Below are 21,773 nucleotides of genomic sequence, written 5' to 3'. Positions count from 1 at the left end.
CTATCTATCTATCTATCTATCTATCTATCTATCGATCTATCTATCTATCTATCTATCTATCTATCTATCTATCTATCTATCTATCTATCTATCTAGCCGCCTACGTCTTGTTGCTCTCGTGATCACCCCGATAACTTGGGGTAATCCAAAACTCGTATGAAAGGGTAAGTGGTTTGACGAATATGACTCGCTGGTCATGAAATGACTATTGTCATAATCCAGTCACGTACGTCATCACACCCATTCTGCCGGACGAGTGTGACGCATAGCCGCGGGTCAGTATGCGCCACAGGTGATTGACCGTTTATATCTAATCAGAAGCAGCAAGAACAGAAATGGAAATTTAACGCGAGAGCGCTAAGAAAAAGCTGACATCGGCAGCGTTGAGCCGACGAATGCGAAGAATAAATGTCATGGTCCAAGCAGGAATTGAACCCCAGCATTCTGCGTAGCAATGAAGTATTCTACCTCCGAGCTACGCCAGGTTTTTCGGAAGTACTTTTCAATTAGACCCTAATGTTCGTGAAACGTCAATTGTTCATGGTAGCAGAGCTGGCCGTCCAATTTTATAAACGATATAAATATTCTAATATAACTTTAACAATTCACATTAACATATTCAATTCACATTAACCCATATTGGGTTAATGTGAATCGTATCTATAGATGCCCCCGCTCAAGCTGACTTATGTAGCAGTGTCCAGGGCTACCACCTTCGCGAGAACAGCGTTACATATCAGCTTACCGTTCGTGGTGTTGTTAATATCCATGTTGCTGTTAGCATCGTTATGCGACTGTAAAAAACTGGTCAAATAAAATATATGCAGCTGTTTAAAGTGTGTATTTGCGCGTATTTGTACAGTACTTTAGCGCCATTTGTAATGTTTTGCTCAATAAATAATTACAACCCAAGCACCTTCCATCCGCATGCATGCTTCACATCTGCCGTTTTTTTTTCAGTATCAATTTTACATATAGGAAACATGAGCGCTGTCCCATTCAGCCCTTAAACAAATGTTTCCATATATATCGCGACGTAATGATGTAAAGTCAAATGCACCAAGCAGCTGTTTTCATGTGTATGCGTCTATTGCATCACCATTCTTAAAACAAAAATCTACTGTTACAGCTCTATATGCCACACCGAAACCTATCCATAAAATAGTGTGTATGTTCAGAAGGATTTGCAACAACAGAAGCCCTGTGAGTGGATCGCAGTCAGCCTCTTTTCGAATTTCGGACGTAAGTCGTCGGATGGATAATTAAGTTAGAGTGTGCATTGACGCACTCATTGCGCGCGTTGCATGCGACCATCTATTTCGCATTTTTGTTCATATTAAACATGGAATTTCAAGCATGCCGATACACCCGCTCGTAAAAAGATACACCACAGTGGAGACTTCAAACATATGAGATAAATATAGTAATTAGTTCTCTTACCTCGACAAGGGCAAAATTCGCCATCATATGCATAACAGATCTACCACACACTGTCAGGTAATTCCCGAGCTGTGCGGCTCATGATATCGGGGTGCGAAACGTACATGTTGTTTTCTGCTTGTCTTAACAATACTCTTCCGCCCTGCTGTGGTGGTCTAGTGGCTAAGGTACTCGGCTGCTGACCCGCAGGTCGTGGCATCGAATTCCGGCTGTGGCGGCTGCATTTCCGATGGAGGCGGAAATGTTGTAGGCCAGTGTGCTCAGATTTGGGCGCACGTTAAAAAACCTCAGGTGGTCGAAATTCCCGGCGCCCTACACTACAGCGTCTCTCATAATCATATGGTGGTTTGGGGACGTTAAACCCTACATATCAATCAATCAACAATACTGTTCCACTTCAAATTCAGGCACATCTCTTAATTCACTCCACGAAAATTGAGAGCCTGTGACGTCGGGTTTAGCCACAGCAAGCCATAGCCACCGAGACATGTCTTCTCGATGCTGTTTTGTTTTAACACCATCTGTAAAGCTGCAGGCTATTTCTTTGTCACGGAACAAGCGGTATTCATCACAACACACGAATCTTCCATTTCGCAACGCTACAATGCCAAATAGTTCTGAACATGATGTGCAAGTACTTGCTGCTGTGGGGCTCATTTTTGTCAACCACTGTTTTTTTTTTTTTTACAGTTTGTGGTCTTCCAGAGCCTTGCGGCATGCAATGCATCAGGTTTTGCTATGACAACCCCTAGTTGCATGCATTAATGGAGAATTCCACACATCACTGCAGCTGAGAGACGTGGTAGTGGAAAGGACTCCAGAAATTTTGACCGCCTGGTGCTTTTCGAAGTGCACTGGCATATCCAAGTACACAGGTATACCATTTCGCCTCCGTCGGAATGCGACTGGGGTCGAACCTGCGACCTTTACGTTAGCAGTCGTGAACCATAACCGCTACACCACCACGGCAGACAATTCCACAGATCAGTATGAAATAGGTTGCTCTATGGCCGAGAAGTTGAATTTTAGTGGTCGGTCCGGAGTAAGTTCGCGCAAACGCTAATTGAGATCGTGCACAAAACGCCAAACGCGTGCGACTAGCCGGACAAGACGACGCATCACGAAGCATTAAGACGCATTCAGCTCAAATGAAAACCTTCCAGGTAGCATATGTGAATCCAAAGTGGACTTCCTGTAATGACATTTCAAATTTAGTTGCAGGGTGTGTAGTCGGCTAAGAATCGATATTCAGTTCTACCTGCCTGTCGCGGGCTAGCTTCGCTGATAATCCACGCTCACAGTTGAATAGATCTACAATTTCTGCACTGGTAGAACTGGCATGGGTTGCTCCACGGCGCATTTTATTTCTCCATTCTGGATTACGCATATTGCTCGAGGTTTTCCAGCAGAATTCACCATATGAAGTGAATCCCTCAAGAAATCAGTCAGTCAGTCAGTCAGTCAGTCAGTCAGTCAGTCAGTCAGTCAGTCAGTCAGTCAGTCAGTCAGTCAGTCAGTCAGTCAGTCAGTCAGTCAGTCAGTCAGTCAGTCAGTCAGTCAGTCAGTCAGTCAGTCAGTCAGTCAGTCAGTCAGTCAGTCAGTCAGTCAGTCAGTCAGTCAGTCAGTCAGTCAGTCAGTCAGTCAGTCAGTCAGTCAGTCAGTCAGTCAGTCAGTCAGTCAGTCAGTCAGTCAGTCAGTCAGTCAGTCAGTCAGTCAGTCAGTCAGTCAGTCAGTCAGTCAGTCAGTCAGTCAGTCAGTCAGTCAGTCAGTCAGTCAGTCAGTCAGTCAGTCAGTCAGTCAGTCAGTCAGTCAGTCAGTCAGTCAGTCAGTCAGTCAGTCAGTCAGTCAGTCAGTCAGTCAGTCAGTCAGTCAGTCAGTCAGTCAGTCAGTCAGTCAGTCAGTCAGTCAGTCAGTCAGTCAGTCAGTCAGTCAGTCAGTCAGTCAGTCAGTCAGTCAGTCAGTCAGTCAGTCAGTCAGTCAGTCAGTCAGTCAGTCAGTCAGTCAGTCAGTCAGTCAGTCAGTCAGTCAGTCAGTCAGTCAGTCAGTCAGTCAGTCAGTCAGTCAGTCAGTCAGTCAGTCAGTCAGTCAGTCAGTCAGTCAGTCAGTCAGTCAGTCAGTCAGTCAGTCAGTCAGTCAGTCAGTCAGTCAGTCAGTCAGTCAGTCAGTCAGTCAGTCAGTCAGTCAGTCAGTCAGTCAGTCAGTCAGTCAGTCAGTCAGTCAGTCAGTCAGTCAGTCAGTCAGTCAGTCAGTCAGTCAGTCAGTCAGTCAGTCAGTCAGTCAGTCAGTCAGTCAGTCAGTCAGTCAGTCAGTCAGTCAGTCAGTCAGTCAGTCAGTCAGTCAGTCAGTCAGTCAGTCAGTCAGTCAGTCAGTCAGTCAGTCAGTCAGTCAGTCAGTCAGTCAGTCAGTCAGTCAGTCAGTCAGTCAGTCAGTCAGTCAGTCAGTCAGTCAGTCAGTCAGTCAGTCAGTCAGTCAGTCAGTCAGTCAGTCAGTCAGTCAGTCAGTCAGTCAGTCAGTCAGTCAGTCAGTCAGTCAGTCAGTCAGTCAGTCAGTCAGTCAACGAACTTTATTCACAAATTGTCCTGAGGAGCCGATGCCCCTCAAGAGGGCGAGTCGGCTGCGGGCCGCACCCACGCTGGGACAAGAAGGGCATGCTCCTCCCCCCCCACTGCGGGCCTTCTGGACAGCCCGAATTTGGACATCCCGGCCCGAGCGGATGATTGCCGTGTTCCAGGCGTCCTCTGTGCTGAGAGGCTCGCCATCGCGCAGCGCCGTGCATTGCCAGAGCATGTGAGATAATGTGCATCGTATCTCATCGCAACGAGGGCAGTGAGGCTTTATGCATTCAATAAACTTACTGTAAACTATATAAGGGGGACGAGTAAGTACTGGTTTGCAGCATTCGTAAATTGATTGACTGGGCCCTCGAGAGTCGCGAGTGCAGGAGCGGAAACCTATAGGCCTGGACAATTGATAGTGCTTACATATATCGTTACAGGTGAGGAGTGAATCGAGCTGCTGGATGCCTAGCAATAATTAGAGGCCGAATGGCCGTCACGGTGGGACAGTGCGTGTGCGCGGGCATGGCCAGACTCATAAGCATTAGGGATGGTGGACATCTTTGCCCATGTGGGACAGCTAACAGTCGCTTGCGTGACTCGCACTGCATCGTTCCATTTGTACTCAGTATAAGATGTTAAATCATACTTTTTGTTGAACTTAAATGAACTTGGAGGGCAAATGCACCACTTTTTTTTTACAGAGAAAGCTGTTATGAGATCACAACTCGGGTTACGCATGGCGCCGTAGTTGTCAGCCGCCGCCTCCGCCGGCGTCCTTACCCACTATCGCACGAAATAGAAAAAAAAAAAGAACTAGTACCAAGGACACAGTCAGGTTCGCTGCGTGACAGCCCGGTATTCTACCACTGAGCCACGCCGGTACTTATGACTTATTCACAAACTTGCCCTAGGTAGGCTTGATGTCGAGAAAGAAATCGCGTTAGCAGGAGTCATAAAGCGTTTTCGAACCGCAAAATGACAACAGGAGTCACACAATGCGAATTACGTAATGAGTCAGTCATCCAATGCTCCAACCCATTACAAAAGCTTGTTCTTAATCACCTATCAACTGTGGCGCATACCCACTTGAGGCATAGTTCTTCCGATCGTCGTCAGCCACTGCATAAACAGTTGTCAGATGATTCCTTGGAGGTGTTTAGCGAATACCACGCTTCTCAAAAGAATGCCGAAAGATAGCATAGCGAATGGCGGCGTGCTACCCAGAAATTATTATTATTATTAATATTATTATTATTATTATTATTGTTATTGTTGTTGTTGTTGTTGTTGTTGTTGTTGTTGTTGTTGTTGTTGTTGTTGTTGTTGTTGTTGTTGTTGTTGTTGTTGTTGTTGTTGTTGTTGTTGTTGTTGTTGTTGTTGTTGTTGTTGTTGTTGTGGGCACCCAGCAAGTGTGCTTGCAGTAGTTACACGATGAGTGTTTAGAAAAAGCTCTGAAAGGCCACTCTTCTAGCTTTCGCTGTGATTGTGCTGCGCCCTTCGCGCAGTTCTCGCGTTTTCTTTTTTTTTTTCAACTCATAACCCTGACCCTAGCACCATACGAGCGTTTCATGTTTTCTTTATCTTTTTTTCTGTTTATATTCCATTACCGTACTTCAAGGCCATAGTACAAAAGTAAGACTGAACTTATTTTGTGACGAACATCCACAAGACCAAACAAATTACGTGCAGCATGAATTTTTCTGGACGGTCATTTTGGATGCAACATTAAATTTACATAAATGTTACCAAAAAGGCTCATTTTCAGACGTCCTGTTTAAAAGCGACCTTTGTTCGACTATCTTGTCTCCTTGGGCAACACATGGAACTTGTGAGTGTTCCGAGGTACAGTGGTGAGCACCAGGATCAACACGGCTCAGAGTGGCAGAGCGTTGCGGAGCGCCAGTGCAGCCGGCGTGGCCGCGCATGAAATTCCAAGCGGCTCAGGAGCACACGAGCTCTTGCTGTACTACAAACAAGCGATACCGGTGCTTGGCTACTACGGAACGGCGGGGTCAAGTGATGTAGCCAACGACGTAAAGCAGCTACCGTGTGTCCACGTGCGCATGCGTCGCAGCGCTTCGATGCGCGCCCGCACGCTGCGTGGAGCGCGGCCAGGCACTCGCTCACCTCCATACATCTCTGTACAGTGCTCACCTCCGTACATCTCCGTACAGTACTCACCTCCGTACATCTCCGTACAGTGCTCACCTCCGTACATCTCCGTACAGTACTCACCTCCGTACATTTCCGTACAGTGCTCACCTCCGTACATCTCCTAGATACGACATAAGAATTAGGAAGTCATAAAGTTTGCTCTTTCTCTCTTCTCACAAAATTTCAAGAATAAAGTGTTGTGATTTTTATTGATTAGATTAGAACGAACAGCTTTTTACTACCTCATATCATTAATCATCATCGGCATTAATCATTATACAGCTGCTCTAGGTGAAATACAGACCTGCGTAGAATAAAAAAAGGTTCAGTTTTGACACATAGAGCTAGTTTTTTTTTTTCGATACATAAAAAGCTTTTCTCAAAACAACAAAAATGAAAAATTGGCAGATCCCACGTGCAGTGGAAATCGATGATATGCGAAGCATGAATGAGAAATATTGATATATGTCACTTTAAAATCAGCACTTTGTTACGGGGAGGGGTCGTAAATTTTGCCCTACATGGCTTCTATGTCATGTTTTATCATGTTTGGACGTGTTATTTACCCAATTCGTCAACCATTCACGTCACTTATCACCAAATTCGGTATAAGTATAGAGCTAGCGAAACATCCGCGAGCGCGCCATCGGCGTAACGTGTAGTCATGTTTTACATGACAGCATATCGTGATTACCCTATCGGAAAAAAACGAATGGTGGGCATGGTGGAAACCACCACCCACCATTATAGTGGATTAATGTAGTGGGTGAATGGTGGGAAACACCCACCATGGCGCATGGTGGGTATGGTGGGTGCTGCAGTGCCGGCAACACTTGAGCGCGAAATGACGTCAGAATCACCGTGACGAGCTGCCACAAAAAATAAAAAAGAATTCTATAAAAACGGTATAAAAAACACCCGTCCCGTAAAAAAAAAAAAAAACAAGGCGCCACGGAGGATCGAACGTGCAACCTCCGGATTCCCATTCGAAGACGCTAACCACTGCGCCACACCAACACGACGTTGATTGCGTGTTAAATACTTAGTTGCCATACAAACTTAAGGTTCAACTTGGTTATGTTTGTCGTGTACACAACATAGACAAGATCTACACCTGCTACTAAATATGCACATTTATTAAACACAAGTAACTGCGGCCTGTAACGATTGCCACTATGTTAATGACACTAGTGCTATTTTTTGCAATTCACAACTTCAAGAAAAAAAAATCAAGTGGACTGGGGAGCAGCGACAGTTTAACGGCGGGGTCTGCCAAGTTTAATATCCGTTTCGCGCTCGTTCTAAAGGGCGACATCTGTTCACGCTTTCTGACGCTTCTAGGCTCATTCCATAGATACGCCCGCCTAATTTATTTGATTGAGTATTGGGATGCTTTTCGTGCAATGTAGAGGGCGGTCGCGCCAGCGCAATGCTGTAGCTCTTTCGCTAAAGCAACAACTACATAACGGCTTGGCCAAAACGAATGCAGTGTGCCGGAAACATTACGCTATCATATTGGTTCACCAAGCACACGAATCGCCACGTCTGAGTTCTCGTACAAAAGCTAGAAAAGTGCCGGCGAGTGTGACCGGCGGCTGTCGGTGAGAAGACACTTAATTACGTTCTCTGGGAGTGCTTTAATCGCGTCGCATCGATGTTTGTTGCTTCTTGAGCGGACACCATACACAATGAAAAATGCTTCATTTAGGTTAATTGATGCCATATGGCTGCGCTGTATTGTCATACTTAATCGTCGTAATCATGTATTCTGAAACCCAGAAGCACGGATAACACAATTGTACGGGCTCGGTCAGTAGGCCTAACCTTTGGTGGAAATCATGGTGGTAGAACATGTAGTGTACAGATCCCAGCTTTGTACACTATATAAATTGCACGCCATTATAAGCCCACCCATCATCTGTTTACTGCTTCCCAGCATTATCGCGATGGTGGGCAGAGCTTCTCAGCTTGGTACACCATGTGGCCCACCATAACAAGCAGCACCCATCATCTGCTTAGTGCTTCCCAGCATTATCGCAATGGTGGGAAGAGTTTCTCAACTTGGTACACCATGTAGCCCACCATAATAAGCACCACCCACCATATGCTTAGGGCTTCCCAGCATTATCGCAATGGTGGGCAGAGTGTCCCATTATTGCCCACTATCTAGCCTCTGCTTTCCACCATCATTTCCACTTTACCCATCATCTGTACACAATACCACCCAGTATGTCCCAGCATAACCACCATATTTTCCACTACGTCCCACCATAGCCATCATAATTTCCACCATGCCCACTATTATTTCCACTACTCCCACCATGTTTTCCAGTATCCACCATGGCAATTTTTCCGATAGGGTATACTGTTTCGACGAGTCATTTACCTTCGTCGTCCCTTCACTTCACGTTATGCCAAATTAGGTATATGTGGAGCTAGCAAAACGGCCGCGAGTACGTTATGAGCGTATCGTGTAGTCAGGTTTTAGATGACATGCATGATATGATTATCATGTTTGGACATGTCATTTACCTCCGTCGTCCCTTCACGTCACGTTATAGCAAATTAGGTATATGTGGAACTAGCGAAACGGCCACGAGCACGTTATGAGCGTATTCCATCTAGTCATGCTTTACGTCACAGGCATATTATGATTATCGAATTGGGACGTGATATTTACCTTCGTTGTTCATTCAAGTAATGTTATAGCAAACTTGGTATATGTGAAGCCCGCGAAACGACCGCGAGCGCACCATGAGCGTGGCCTGTAGTCATGACTTACATGACATGGATGTCATGATTTCCCCCTTAGGGTCTGTCACTTATGTTAGCCATGCGGTCTTGTCACACCATACCATTTTTGCAATATGTCGTCGGAACAAAACCACCGCAAGAGCAGCAAGACCATGTAAATATAAATCATGACACTTATGACATACATTTCATGATTTTCATGTTGACTACTCACTTATGCTCGTCATATAGTCATGTTATGCCACACCAATTTCTGTATCTATACCATTATTGAAACGGCCAGGAGAGTTAAATGTCGTAGGTGAACAGACAGACAGACAGACAGACAGACAGACAGACAGACAGACAGACAGACAGACAGACAGACAGACAGACAGACAGATAGATAGACAGATAGATAGATAGACAGATAGATAGATAGACAGATAGATAGATAGATAGATAGATAGATAGATAGATAGATAGATAGATAGATAGATAGATAGATAGATAGATAGATAGATAGATAGATAGATAGATAGATAGATAGATAGATAGATAGATAGATAGATAGATAGATAGATAGATAGATAGATAGATAGATAGATAGATAGATAGATAGATAGATAGATAGATAGATAGATAGATAGATAGATAGATAGATAGATAGATAGATAGATAGATAGATAGATAGATAGATAGATAGATTCGCTCAAAGTCACCGAAGTTCACTAAGAACTGCTTCGCATTGAAAATAAATCACCCCTCCCCTAAGCACACACACACACACACGCACGCACGCATACACACACACACGCACACACACGCAAGCATACACATACACGCACACACACACGCACGCACGCATACACACACGCATACACACACGCACGCACGCATACACACACACACACACGCATACACACACACACGCACGCACACACACACGCACGCACGCATACACACACACACGCACACACACGCAAGCATACACATACACACACACACACACACGCACGCACGCACGCATACACACACGCACGCACGCATACACACACACACACACACACACACGCATACACACACACGCATACACACCCACACGCACGCACACACACGCACGCACACACACGTGCGCTTACACACGCACGCATACACACACACACACACACACAAACACGCACACGCGCACACACACGCATACACACACACACGCACGCATACACACACACGCACACACCCACACACACACGCACACACGCACGCATACACACACAAACGCACACACACGCACACACCCACACACACACGCACACACGCACGCATACACACACACACACACGCACACGCACGCACGCACGCATACACACACACACACACACGCACACACACACACGCATTACATCGAACACTGCTCCTGCGAGTCATCAAATGAAACGCGTATTTATTCGACGGCTGATAATCGAATAGCTGGGCTCTGGGGACGCCAAAGCACCGGAACCGCCAAGAGCATTACAACGACTAAGAACTTGGTTTCGGTTCAAGCATTTCGTCGACATTATTTGTCCGCACAAACGAGCGGGAGACAAGCCCTCCTTTGCTCGCTCAAGGAAGCAACAAGGCGGTGACGCAAGGGGGCCTCACACATCAAGAGCGGGGAGAATCTTTCATTTTCGAGATCGCCACGGGCTGATCTACGAATTTCGGCCGCGGAGCCAGTGCATGCTGTGACCATGACGCGGGCGTAGCTAATGCCGAAGGTCGAAGAACGAAATAAAGACACACCACGGCATGCGACAAATGTCAATTACATACTCTGGGCGCGGGTGGTGGAAGACACGGATGCCAACGGGGACCACGAAGGAATGTGAAACAAGCCCTGACAGACAAAATGACGTCACCCTCGCTACGGGAGGTCTCGGCCCACAGGAAGCGCCTCTCACGGGACACGGCCACTCAATCACCGATTCTATTGCGGCCCGCTAATCTGGACTTGCCGCATTGCCTGAGCAAACGCATCCATCTACTTCACGCATTTCACTGACCTTTGGATGTACACCATGACATGTGGTGCTTTCGGTCTACTGCCCCCTTTTTTTCGACGCTGCCTTTTGCAACCGTTTATATCGGCTTCCGCAACTCATTTCCCTGCACATACTGCACAGAACTAAGTAGACGCCTATGGGAATGGCCCTTCAAGGGAACATCTTAAGAACAGAGATTATGGGCTGTGAAAATGATGGCGCTGCCGATTCCCGGCTGACACAATCAGACAGAGCCACAAACCGTACAACTGGCCATTATAGACTGGTTTGCCAGAGTTCCGGAATAGTGCGGTCGTTTGCTTTTGTGAGCCAAAACAACTTGATGATCATGGGGCATGTGGTATATATTGGGGTCTCCGAATTAACTTTGACCACCAAAAATTCTTCAACATGCAAATGGCCGCACATTGCCGCCACTGAAATTCGACCATCATGAACGCGGGGATCGAAGCTGCACCCTCGAGCTTAGCAGTGCGACACCCTCAAGTGTCCTACTTTAGGACACTTTAGGACACTTTATTTCCGTTAGTGTGCGCAGTTTGTATTTAATGTTTGTGAATCGCTTCTGTTAGCGCCGAATGAACGTCACGAGGCAGTGCAGGGCATCGCGAGCCCTGCGCTGCTGCTGCTGCTCCGTGACAATCTGGATTGCGGAAGAGGTTAGAGTGATGCTGCCACTGGCGCCAATGTGGACGTCACAACTCATCTGAACGGGAGCGAAGCGAGGATGAGGGAAGCCGACTGAGTGCCCGCGCTACTATAAAATGGAGGAGGAAGAGGAGGGAGTGGGTTTACAGGTTGCAGCACGGGTGGAGGATAGGAGAGATAGCGACAGAACGCCTGCGCAAAAGAGGAGAGTGGCAGATAGAGTAGGCGCGTGCCCAGTGGAGCGTGAACGCCGCCGGATAGAGCTCGCTCAAAATATCATCATGATCATCATCAGCATCATCAGCATCACCAGCCTAACTTACGCCCACTGCAGGGCAAAGGCCTCACTCCTGTTACGCTAGTTAACTCGGTCATGTGCTTCCTGCTGGTACCCGCAAATGATCTAATATCATCCACCCACTTAGCTTTCTGTCTCCCCCTCACCCACTGCCTTCGCTGAAAATTCAGTTATCCTTCATTACCAGTGATTATTCTGCATATGCGCTACGTGCCTGGCCCATGTCCATCTATTATTCTTGGTTTAAACTATAATATCCTTAACCCCGGTTTATTGTCTGACTCAATGTGCTCCCTTGTCTCTTAAAGTTACCCTTATCTTTTTCCTTTCTATCGCTCGCTCTTTGTAAGTCTCCAGGTTTCTGCTCCATAGGAAAGCACCGGCAAGATGCAGCTGTTATATACCTTCATCTTGAGAGCGGCGATGGCGTAGTGGTTAGAGCATCCGCCTCGCATGCAAGAGGTCCGTGGTTCAAATCCCGGTACCGCGCAGTTCCCAACCGGATTAAAAAAAAAAAAAAAATCCGCGTGTTGATGGAACTGCATTAAGAGGCCTGGGGTGCGGCCTCACCGGCAAACACCGCCGAGAATGCACTCCCTCACCAGAGAAGGATTGGCCACCCTGGTGCAGTATCTGGCCACTACCTCCCACATGATTACGTCAAATAACTCACGGCCCTCAGTCCCCAGCAGCTGCGAAGCAACTGACCACGGCGGCGGTCAGATCTGCAACGCAGCAGAGGGTGCTAAGAATCTCTGGATCCGGACAGGCCGCCATTGGAACCTGAACTTGGCAACGTTTAACGCTAGAACCTTATCTAGTGAGGGAAGTCTAGCTGTACTATTCGAGGAGCTAGAGGGTGTTAAATGGGATATAATAGGGCTCAGTGAGGTTAGGAGGACAGATGAGGCCTATACGGTGCTACAGAATGGGCACGTCCTTTGCTACAGGGGCTTGGCAGACAGAAGAGAACTGGGAGTGGGGTTCCTCATTCACAGAAACATTGCTGGCAACATAGAGGAATACTATAGCATTAATGAAAGGGTGATAGGTATCGTAATTAAACTGAATAAAAGATACAAGATGAAGGTAGTACAGGCTTACGCGCCTACATCCAGCCATGATGACGCTTCAGTTGAAAGCTTCTATGAAGACGTGGAATCGGCAATGAGTAAGGTAAAAACACAGTATACTATAGTGATGGGCGACTTTAATGCAAAGGTAGGGAAGAAGCAGGCTGGAGACCAGGCAGTAGGAGATTATGGCATCGGTACTAGAAACGCCAGAGGAGAGCTACTAGTAGAATTTGCAGAACACAATAATTTACGGATTTTGAATACCTTCTACCGAAAACGAGAAAACCGCAAGTGGACATGGAGGAGCCCTAATGGCGAAAATAAGAACGAAATAGACTTTATAATGAGTGCACACCCTGGAATCGTGCAGGATGTGGAAGTGATTGGCAAGGTACGATGCAGTGACCATAGAATGGTACGGTCTCGAATTCGCCTAGACTTGAAGAAGGAACGACAGAACTTGATACGCAAGAAGCCAATCAATCAGCTAGCACTGAGAGGGAAAGTACAGGAATTCAGAGTGTCACTGCAGAACAGGTACTCGGCTCTCAGTGAGGAAACCAACCTTAGCGTAGATACAATGAATGATAATCTGACGAGTATCATTATGGAGTGTGCAGTGGAAGTTGGAGGCAGGGTAGTTAGACAGGACACTGGCAAGCTTTCACAGGAAACGAAGAACCTAATTAAGAAGCGTCAAATCATGAAAGTGTCAAGTACAACAGACAAAATAGAACTGGCAGAGCTTTCGAAGTTGATTAATAGACGTAAAGTATGCGATGTAAGAAGGTATAACATGGAGAGAATTGAACACGCTCTGAAAAACGGAGGAAGTGTCAAAGCATTGAAGAGGAAACTTGGGATAGGCAAAAGTCGGATGTATGCACTAAGGGACAAAGAAGGCAAAATAACTACCAATATGGATAGGATAGTTAAGATAGCGGAGGAGTTTTACAGGGATCTGTACAGTAGCCGAGACAACCACGACCTTAATACTATAAGAACTAGCAGTAACCCAGATTACACCCCACCAGTAATGATAGAAGAAGTCAGAAAAGCTTTGGAGAGCATGCAAAGGGGCAAAGCTGCTGGTGATGATCAGGTAACATCAGATCTGCTGAAAGATGGAGGACAGATTGTGTTAGAAAAACTAGCCACCCTGTTTACGAGGTGTCTCCTGGCGGGAAGAGTACCAGAGTCTTGGAAGAACGCTAACATCATCTTAATACATAAGAAAGGAGATGACAAGGACTTGAAGAATTACAGGCCGATCAGCTTGCTCTCTGTAGTATACAAGCTATTTACAAAGGTAATTGCTAACAGAGTAAAGAAAACATTAGAATTCAATCAACCAAAGGAACAAGCAGGATTTCGAACAGGCTACTCAACAATTGACCACATTCATACTATCAATCAGGTAATAGAGAAATGCTCAGAGTATAACCAACCACTATACATAGCCTTCATAGATTACGAGAAGGCGTTTGATTCAGTAGAAATATCAGCCGTCATGCAAACACTGCGGAATCAGGGCGTAGATGAAGTATATATAAACAGTCTGGAAGAAATCTACAGGGGATCAACTGCTACCATAGTGCTTCATAGAGAAAGCAACAGAATACCAATCAAGAAGGGTGTAAGGCAGGGGGACACAATTTCCCCACTGCTGTTTACCGCGTGCTTACAGGAGGTTTTCAGAAGCCTAGAATGGGAACAGTTAGGGATAAGAGTCAATGGAGAATACCTTAGTAACCTGCGCTTCGCCGATGACATTGCATTGCTGAGTAACTCGGGGGACGAATTGCAACTCATGATTAAGGAGTTAGACAAGGAGAGCAGAAAAGTGGGTCTTAAAATTAATCTGCAGAAAACGAAAGTAATGTACAACAACCTCGGCAAAGAGCAGCGCTTCGAGATAGGTAATAGTGCACTTGAAGTTGTAAAAGACTATGTCTACTTAGGGCAGGTAATAACCGCAGAGCCGAACCACGAGATTGAAGTAACTAGAAGAATAAGAATGGGGTGGAGCACATTCGGCAAGCACTCTCAAATTATGACAGGTAGATTGCCACTATCCCTCAAGAGGAAGGTATATAACAGCTGTATCTTGCCGGTACTTAGCTACGGAGCAGAAACCTGGAGACTTACAAAGAGGGTTCAGCTTAAATTGAGGACGACGCAGCGAGCAATGGAAAGAAAAATGGTAGGTGTAACCTTAAGAGACAAGAAGAGAGCAGAGTGGATTAGGGAACAAACGGGGGTTAAGGATATCATAGCTGAAATCAAGAAGAAGAAATGGACATGGGCAGGGCATGTAGCTCGTAGACAGGATAACCGCTGGTCATTAAGGGTAACTGACTGGATTCCCAGAGAAGGGAAGCGGGTTAGGGGGAGACAGAAGGTTAGGTGGGCAGATGAAATTAAGAAGTTTGCGGGTATAAATTGGCAGCAGGAAGCACAGGACCGGGTTAACTGGCGGAACATGGGAGAGGCCTTTGTCCTGCAGTGGACGTAGTCAGGCTGATGATGATGATGATGAGAGATAGTGGCAATCTACCAATCATTATTTTAGAATGTCTGCCGAATGTGCTCCACCTCATTATTATTCTGGTTATTTCAATGTCGTGGTTCGGCTCCACGGCTACTATGCCTGTCCTAAGTAGACATACTCGTTTACAACTTCAAGTGCACTGCTACCTATCTCGAAGTGCTGTTCTCATCTGAGGTTGTTGTACATTACTTTCGTTTTCTGCAGATTAATTTTAAGACCTACCTTTCTGCTCTCTTTGTCTAATTCGGTAATCATGAATTACAATTCGTTCCCTCAGTTACTCCGCAATGCAATGTGATCGGCGAAACGCAGGTTACAAAGATACTCTTCATTAACTCATTAACTGCAACTCGTTCTCTGAGTTACTTAGCAATGCAGTGTCATCGGCGAAAGGCAGGTTACAAGGGTACTCTTCATTAACTCTTATCCCAACTCTTCCCATTCTAGGCTTTCGAGAACCTCCTGTAACCACGCGGTGAACAGCACTGGGGAAATGGTATCCTCTTGTCTTACACCCTTTTTTATTGATTCAAGGCTGTCGTCGAAGACCATATTCCAAATCATAAAATATAAACTGATCCACAAGTTTTTTTTTAAGGGCGAAGCTCTTTAGGTCGTAAGTTGTTCCCTCCTCTGTGTGTAGTATGTAGCCACCTCTAGTTAATGACTTGCTCAATAGATGACATTCTATGTATATGTCCTTGGGAATAATATAACTAGATAGCGTTAGTAGCTTTCACAGCATATTCATGGAGTGAATGATGATGAGTGGGGCGAAGCGCCTGTCTTTCCGTCCATTCGTCCGTTCATCGGTCCGTCCGTACGTCCTTCCGTTCGTCCGTGTGTCCATCCGTCCATGCATCCATGCATTCACCCATCCGTCCATCCGCTTACGCTTCCGTACAACTATTTGTCCGTGCTTCTGTCCGTCCGTCTGTGCTTCCGTCCGTGCGTCTGTGCTTCTGCCCGTCCATGCTTCCGTCTGTGTGTCTGGACACACGGACGTAAGGATGGACAGACGCTTCGCCCCACTCCTCATAGTTCACTCCATGGATATATGCTGTGATTTGTTTCATAGAGGAGGGTACTCACACATACAATAGTGACATTAGTGCGATCTGGCGCTAGAAAAAAAGTAAAGAAAAACTACCACTGCCGGAAAAACCTGTCGAGAAAAATTATAACCTTCTGATAGCGAAAATGAGCCTTTGTGTGACGTGGCGTAAGTTACGTCAGGTGAGTGCTCTGTGACATCATTATGACACCACAAATTTTGTGATGTGTCATGTCGTCGTATGGTGAGATGATATCGTGATGATTTTTTGCATCACCTGCTCCCGACGACGCGAGAGGTCTTCGAAGCGGGACGCCGACAGTCATATTACGTGTTTGATGACTGATCTAAGGCTTTCGTCTAAAAGGTAAGCACATCCGTGGTATTGCAAAGGAGCAGCGTCAGCTGGTTAAAATTGCGTTTTTTTTTCAGCTTACATTTTAATTTGAATGTCCTGTGCGCATGACTGGGTGCCGATTATTATTTGATTTTCTGGTGCATACGGGTGGCGTGCAAGCGGTGTTCACGTGATCGTACTCTCCTGATGGTTATATCCCCTTCGAGGCAGAGGCCTCACTGGCACAGGGAGTCGTCTTAAATCTATTTTCTGTGGTTATGTGGTACCTTTTTCTATTGATGTAACATGAGCCCAAATTATAGCATCTTTATGTTTTTAGCAGTCAGTTACGAGTATGATTGTTACGGAATAATTCAAAGAAGTTCTGTAGCAATAATATTTACCACGGCAGCGTTTTAATTACTTGTCATTTTGTAAACGAAATTATACATCATGTCCGAATCACCTTCTTTCAATTCGTCTTTGCTATACTTCATTGAAGGCTAATTTGAGCCACATATTTTGCAACAATTTGGTGAAGAAACCTGTGAACCAACGCAATTCGAACATTATTTTCCACCCTTCGGCTGGGAAGCACAAGTCCCCTAGACAGATATATGAACCTCGATCTTAAAGTGATGAGTCGTTGCTGCTACCTGCTCCTTTTCACGTCTATAGTAGTTGTCACAAGCAAAACTATATATGATGCGAACGTAAGGCATGTTATCACATGGAAGAAAAAAAACCTGCATCATGGAACTCTCCCTGAACCTGCTTTTAAAGTAGCAAGCCACATTTACACGGCTTTCGGAAAAAAAAACTAATCATTTAGTAAACGTTCATTTCAGTATTTTTTTATCTTGTGATCACCATTTTTTCGAATTCGCTGTACACTACCTGGGCTGCTAGTGGCCTGAAATAACGCGCCTCTATTCGGCTGCGCATCAGCGAAAGCCCCGGAGGAAAATGGAGCCGGGTGCAGCGGTGCGCTGAAGGCGGGTGAGGAGAATTGAGAAAGAAACGGGCGCGTTGAAAGAGTGTCTTTACTTTGCTAGATATGCGCTTCCTCTGTTTATGTCTAGATTAAAGGGATTTTTTATTTCTCTACAACGTTCTAGAAGGGGTTAGTGGGATCAGGGAGCGCGCGCGGGTGTGACATATGACGTAAACGCCGCTAGATGACGCAACCAGCGCGTGGGCTGTACGCAGATCCTCATCAATGCGAAGAAAGCCGTGTGCGTGTGGCGTTTCACCGAAAAGAGGAAACGCGGAGTTATTTAGCATGTTTCTGAAAATTTCCCCTGCGTTAAAACAAGTGCAGAGAAACCCAGAGAGGCAGGCGTTTTAAGCTAGCCTGAAAATAAAGCTGACCCAACAAATGGAGAAAACGGGCGCAGGACGATGTGGTTGATTCGTAAACTAAAGGCTCGCGAACAGTATAGACGCACACAATTGAATGGTTAAATTGTTCAATTCATTTGCCATTGACAATTGTCATATGTTAGGTCGCAGTCGCATTCACAAGTACGATTAAGCAAAGCAACTGCGGCGCCGCATCTACTAACACATTCGGAACATATGCCCTATATCAATTTCATTACGGGTGGTTTCCTTCACGTTTGTACGTATTCACTGAGAGTTTAGAATTTAATTATTCCCAAGATAATGCAGCTATGGCGCGGCTGTATTAGTTACCCGAGATAGAGAAGTTTCATGACGTAGTAAAAAAAAAACAAGACTAGCAACAAAAAAATTATTGGCACAAAAGACCACAGTGTTCTCAAAGTACATGGCTGCAACAATAGAGGAATTAGGAGCGACGGCTGATCTTCGCGTGCAATTTATTTTTACGCCACTCCTGTCGTGATTTGTTGCACACTTTTACATAAAAATGCAGCATGGTCAGCACATAAAACTTGGTCAACTCTGCCGTGAGCGCATCTGGGTGCTGGCTGCAACCTAAGGCATTACGAAAGTTCTCCTTCACCAGCAACATCCCATCCACTATGCGGTCCCTGCAGAGTTTCTCTCGGCTGAAAAACACATTGAAGGTGTCTTCCAACTTCTTAACTGCCCTAAAAAGCTCCTGTGAGGGATGCAACAAGCTTTCCTTGTCACATATCACAGTGAACCCAGTGTTTCTGCTTTCTGTATTAGGGGCTTCCGAAATAAAGGTATTGCAGGGCATGCACTCATAACGCTTGAAAAACCTAATTTTGAGCAACATAATCTGCCACAAAATGTATTAGATGGTCATCGCTCTTCTGCCCTACCAACTCTCTGTGCACCACAGGAATACTCCGAAACATGCGTTCAGCTGATACTAGGGTCCCTTTCTCAATCAGATGGTCCACTACAGCAACCCTGACTTCCTGAGCAGGGGGATCTTGCGCACTCAGGAGAGAACTACAGCGCCGCCACCAACATCCGGGTCTCGTCCGCACTCGCCGCCTTACTTCGTAGGGCGCTCCGGATGCTGATCCCAGTACACCCTTCTAGAACACTAGTTTTTCAACGGCTGGCCCAATCGCACGGAGAGAGCATGTTTCTGTAGGTGAGCGTGGCCTACTGTTGTCTTCGCACTACAGCGCTCCTTTGTAGGGTCGAAAAGTGCTTGCCCCGCTGTCTGTTCTGAGACGTCTTATCTCTGGTTTTTCTTCTTTTTTCTTTCTTTTTTTACCGGCTAGGTCACAATATCTGTGACCGCCTGATTCAAAGGGAACAATCACCTATTATTATCAATATCATCATCATCATTATCATCATCATCATCATCAAAAGGCTGACGCACTGTAGGCGAAGCTTGCATGTGGCGACAAAAAATGGTTTTGTGATTTTATATAACTTTGCACTCATTTGGGAATGTCGGGCCAAGGAAAAGCTCCTGTGAGGGATGCAACAAGCCTTCCTTGTCACATATCACTGTCAATATGCTACGTGTGCGACCCTTTGATTTGGATGCAGTCAAGAGTACAGTAAATGAACACGACACTGATATTGCCCTTCTACCGCCAAAACAGAATCAAATTTTAGGTGACAAAAAATGAAATGATGACGATTCAGGTGCTTTCACTGTGAAAGACCTGGGGAGCGCGAGGCGACACTTGTTCATTTAGCTGGGGAGTGGGGTGATTGGGACGGAGGAGGGAAAGACGCCGCGCCCGCCATCTCGAATGCCATGGTTCCCCCGAGGTGGCCATCGCCAGCGGTAAATGGATGATATAAATAGCTTTCCGCTTCAACGTTCTAGGAGGCGCTCCTTCGTGGCTCAGTGGCTATAATGCATCGCACTCACAAGCAAGGGGACAGACGTTCGATGCCACCCACCGGAGTCTTTTTAAATACGAAGCATTTCTTAGCGAACATCGGCGACTTTGCCCGTATGTATCTATCTAGCTGCCTACGACTTTTAGCTATCCTGGCCATTTAAATAATTTGATCTATAACAAAATTGGTATGGCACAACAAGATTGTAAGGCCAGCATAGGTGACTAGTCATAGCATGAAAATATACGTATGTCATGAATGTCATAATTTACATGTCATGGTCTTGCTGCTCTGTGTCCCACGCAACTATCATCAATGCCGTTCGCGCGAAAAGCTGACGCGAAGCGACCACGTGAGCATCGGCCACATTCGACAAAACAGTTAACTCCGAGGCCGCGGAACCCACGCAAGCAGGAGGCGTCAAAGCTACCTTTAAAACGTACAATCAACTTACATTACTAATTACTTTTCTAAAAAACATTTGCGCACCTTGGACAAGTGGTGCAATGCTGCAACAGGGGGCTGGGAGGCCTTTTTTTGTTTATTTATCTTCTACTCATTTTTTTATATCTTGTCTCGATTTCTTACTATTTCTTTCTTTCTATTTCCTTTTCTCTTGTTCTTTCTTTCGATTTTTCTATTTCTTTATCTTTCTATGTCTCGCTTCCTCATTCTTTATTTCTATCTCATCGTCCTTTCTCTCTTTTTCTTTTTCTGGCTTCCTCTGTTTTTTGTCTTTCATGTCTGTCTCATTTTATGTATTTTTGTCTGTGTGTATTTTTTGTTTTCTTTCTCTATAGATTTCTTTCTCTGGATTTCTTTCTCTTTCTTTTTCTTTCTATCTCTCTCTTTGTACTCGGTTCCCTTGCCCCTCCGAGTCATCGCATCTCACACCGGGCAAATCGGCGCAGCGAGAATGCGCGCAATGCTCAAGTTATTGCGTATCAAGCGCTCATGGTGATAATATACATCCAGGCGAATCGGTGGTTTGCCAAGTACTTCGTAAATGTAGTCATATTACATTACAAATTACGGCTGCCTCAAAGTAATGTCATTACACTGTAGTCAGTTCTGAGAAGCAATAAAGTTATTTAAAATTACTTCAACGAAAGTTTTATACAATTTATATTAGAACGGACAATGATGCCAAAGATAATATAGGGGATGTTATTATAAGTAATTGTTGTGTAAATGTCAAGAAAGAAAACATGACGAAAAGAAACCTTGCCTACTCGGTCCCTGCCGGTGGTAAGTTATCTCCTCGTCTACTTTTCTTGCTTTAAATTTACGATACATTTTAAATAATAACGTCTCCCATATTTTCCTTGGCATCATTATCTGTAAGTTTTGATTATTACTGTATCTAACAGAAAACGAGCCCTCCAATGCACACTCCTTTCCTTCGTTCAACGAAAGTTCATCAATCAAGCCCAACTCAAATTTATGTTTTATTTTGCACACATATACATTGAAATCTCGGAGACCTTTGTTCACCATCCCACGCTTGCATAGTTTGATACTCGGATGAACTTATCTTGGTTATTTTGTTTTCCCGTGTTCATCGTTTTTATGCATAAGGAATAAGGAAAGCAATAATGTTGTATTTTGGTGA

The sequence above is a fragment of the Rhipicephalus microplus genome, chromosome X, assembly GCF_043290135.1.
Source record: "Rhipicephalus microplus isolate Deutch F79 chromosome X, USDA_Rmic, whole genome shotgun sequence".
Taxonomy (NCBI): Eukaryota; Metazoa; Arthropoda; class Arachnida; order Ixodida; family Ixodidae; genus Rhipicephalus; species Rhipicephalus microplus.
This window is presented reverse-complemented; position numbering follows the sequence as displayed.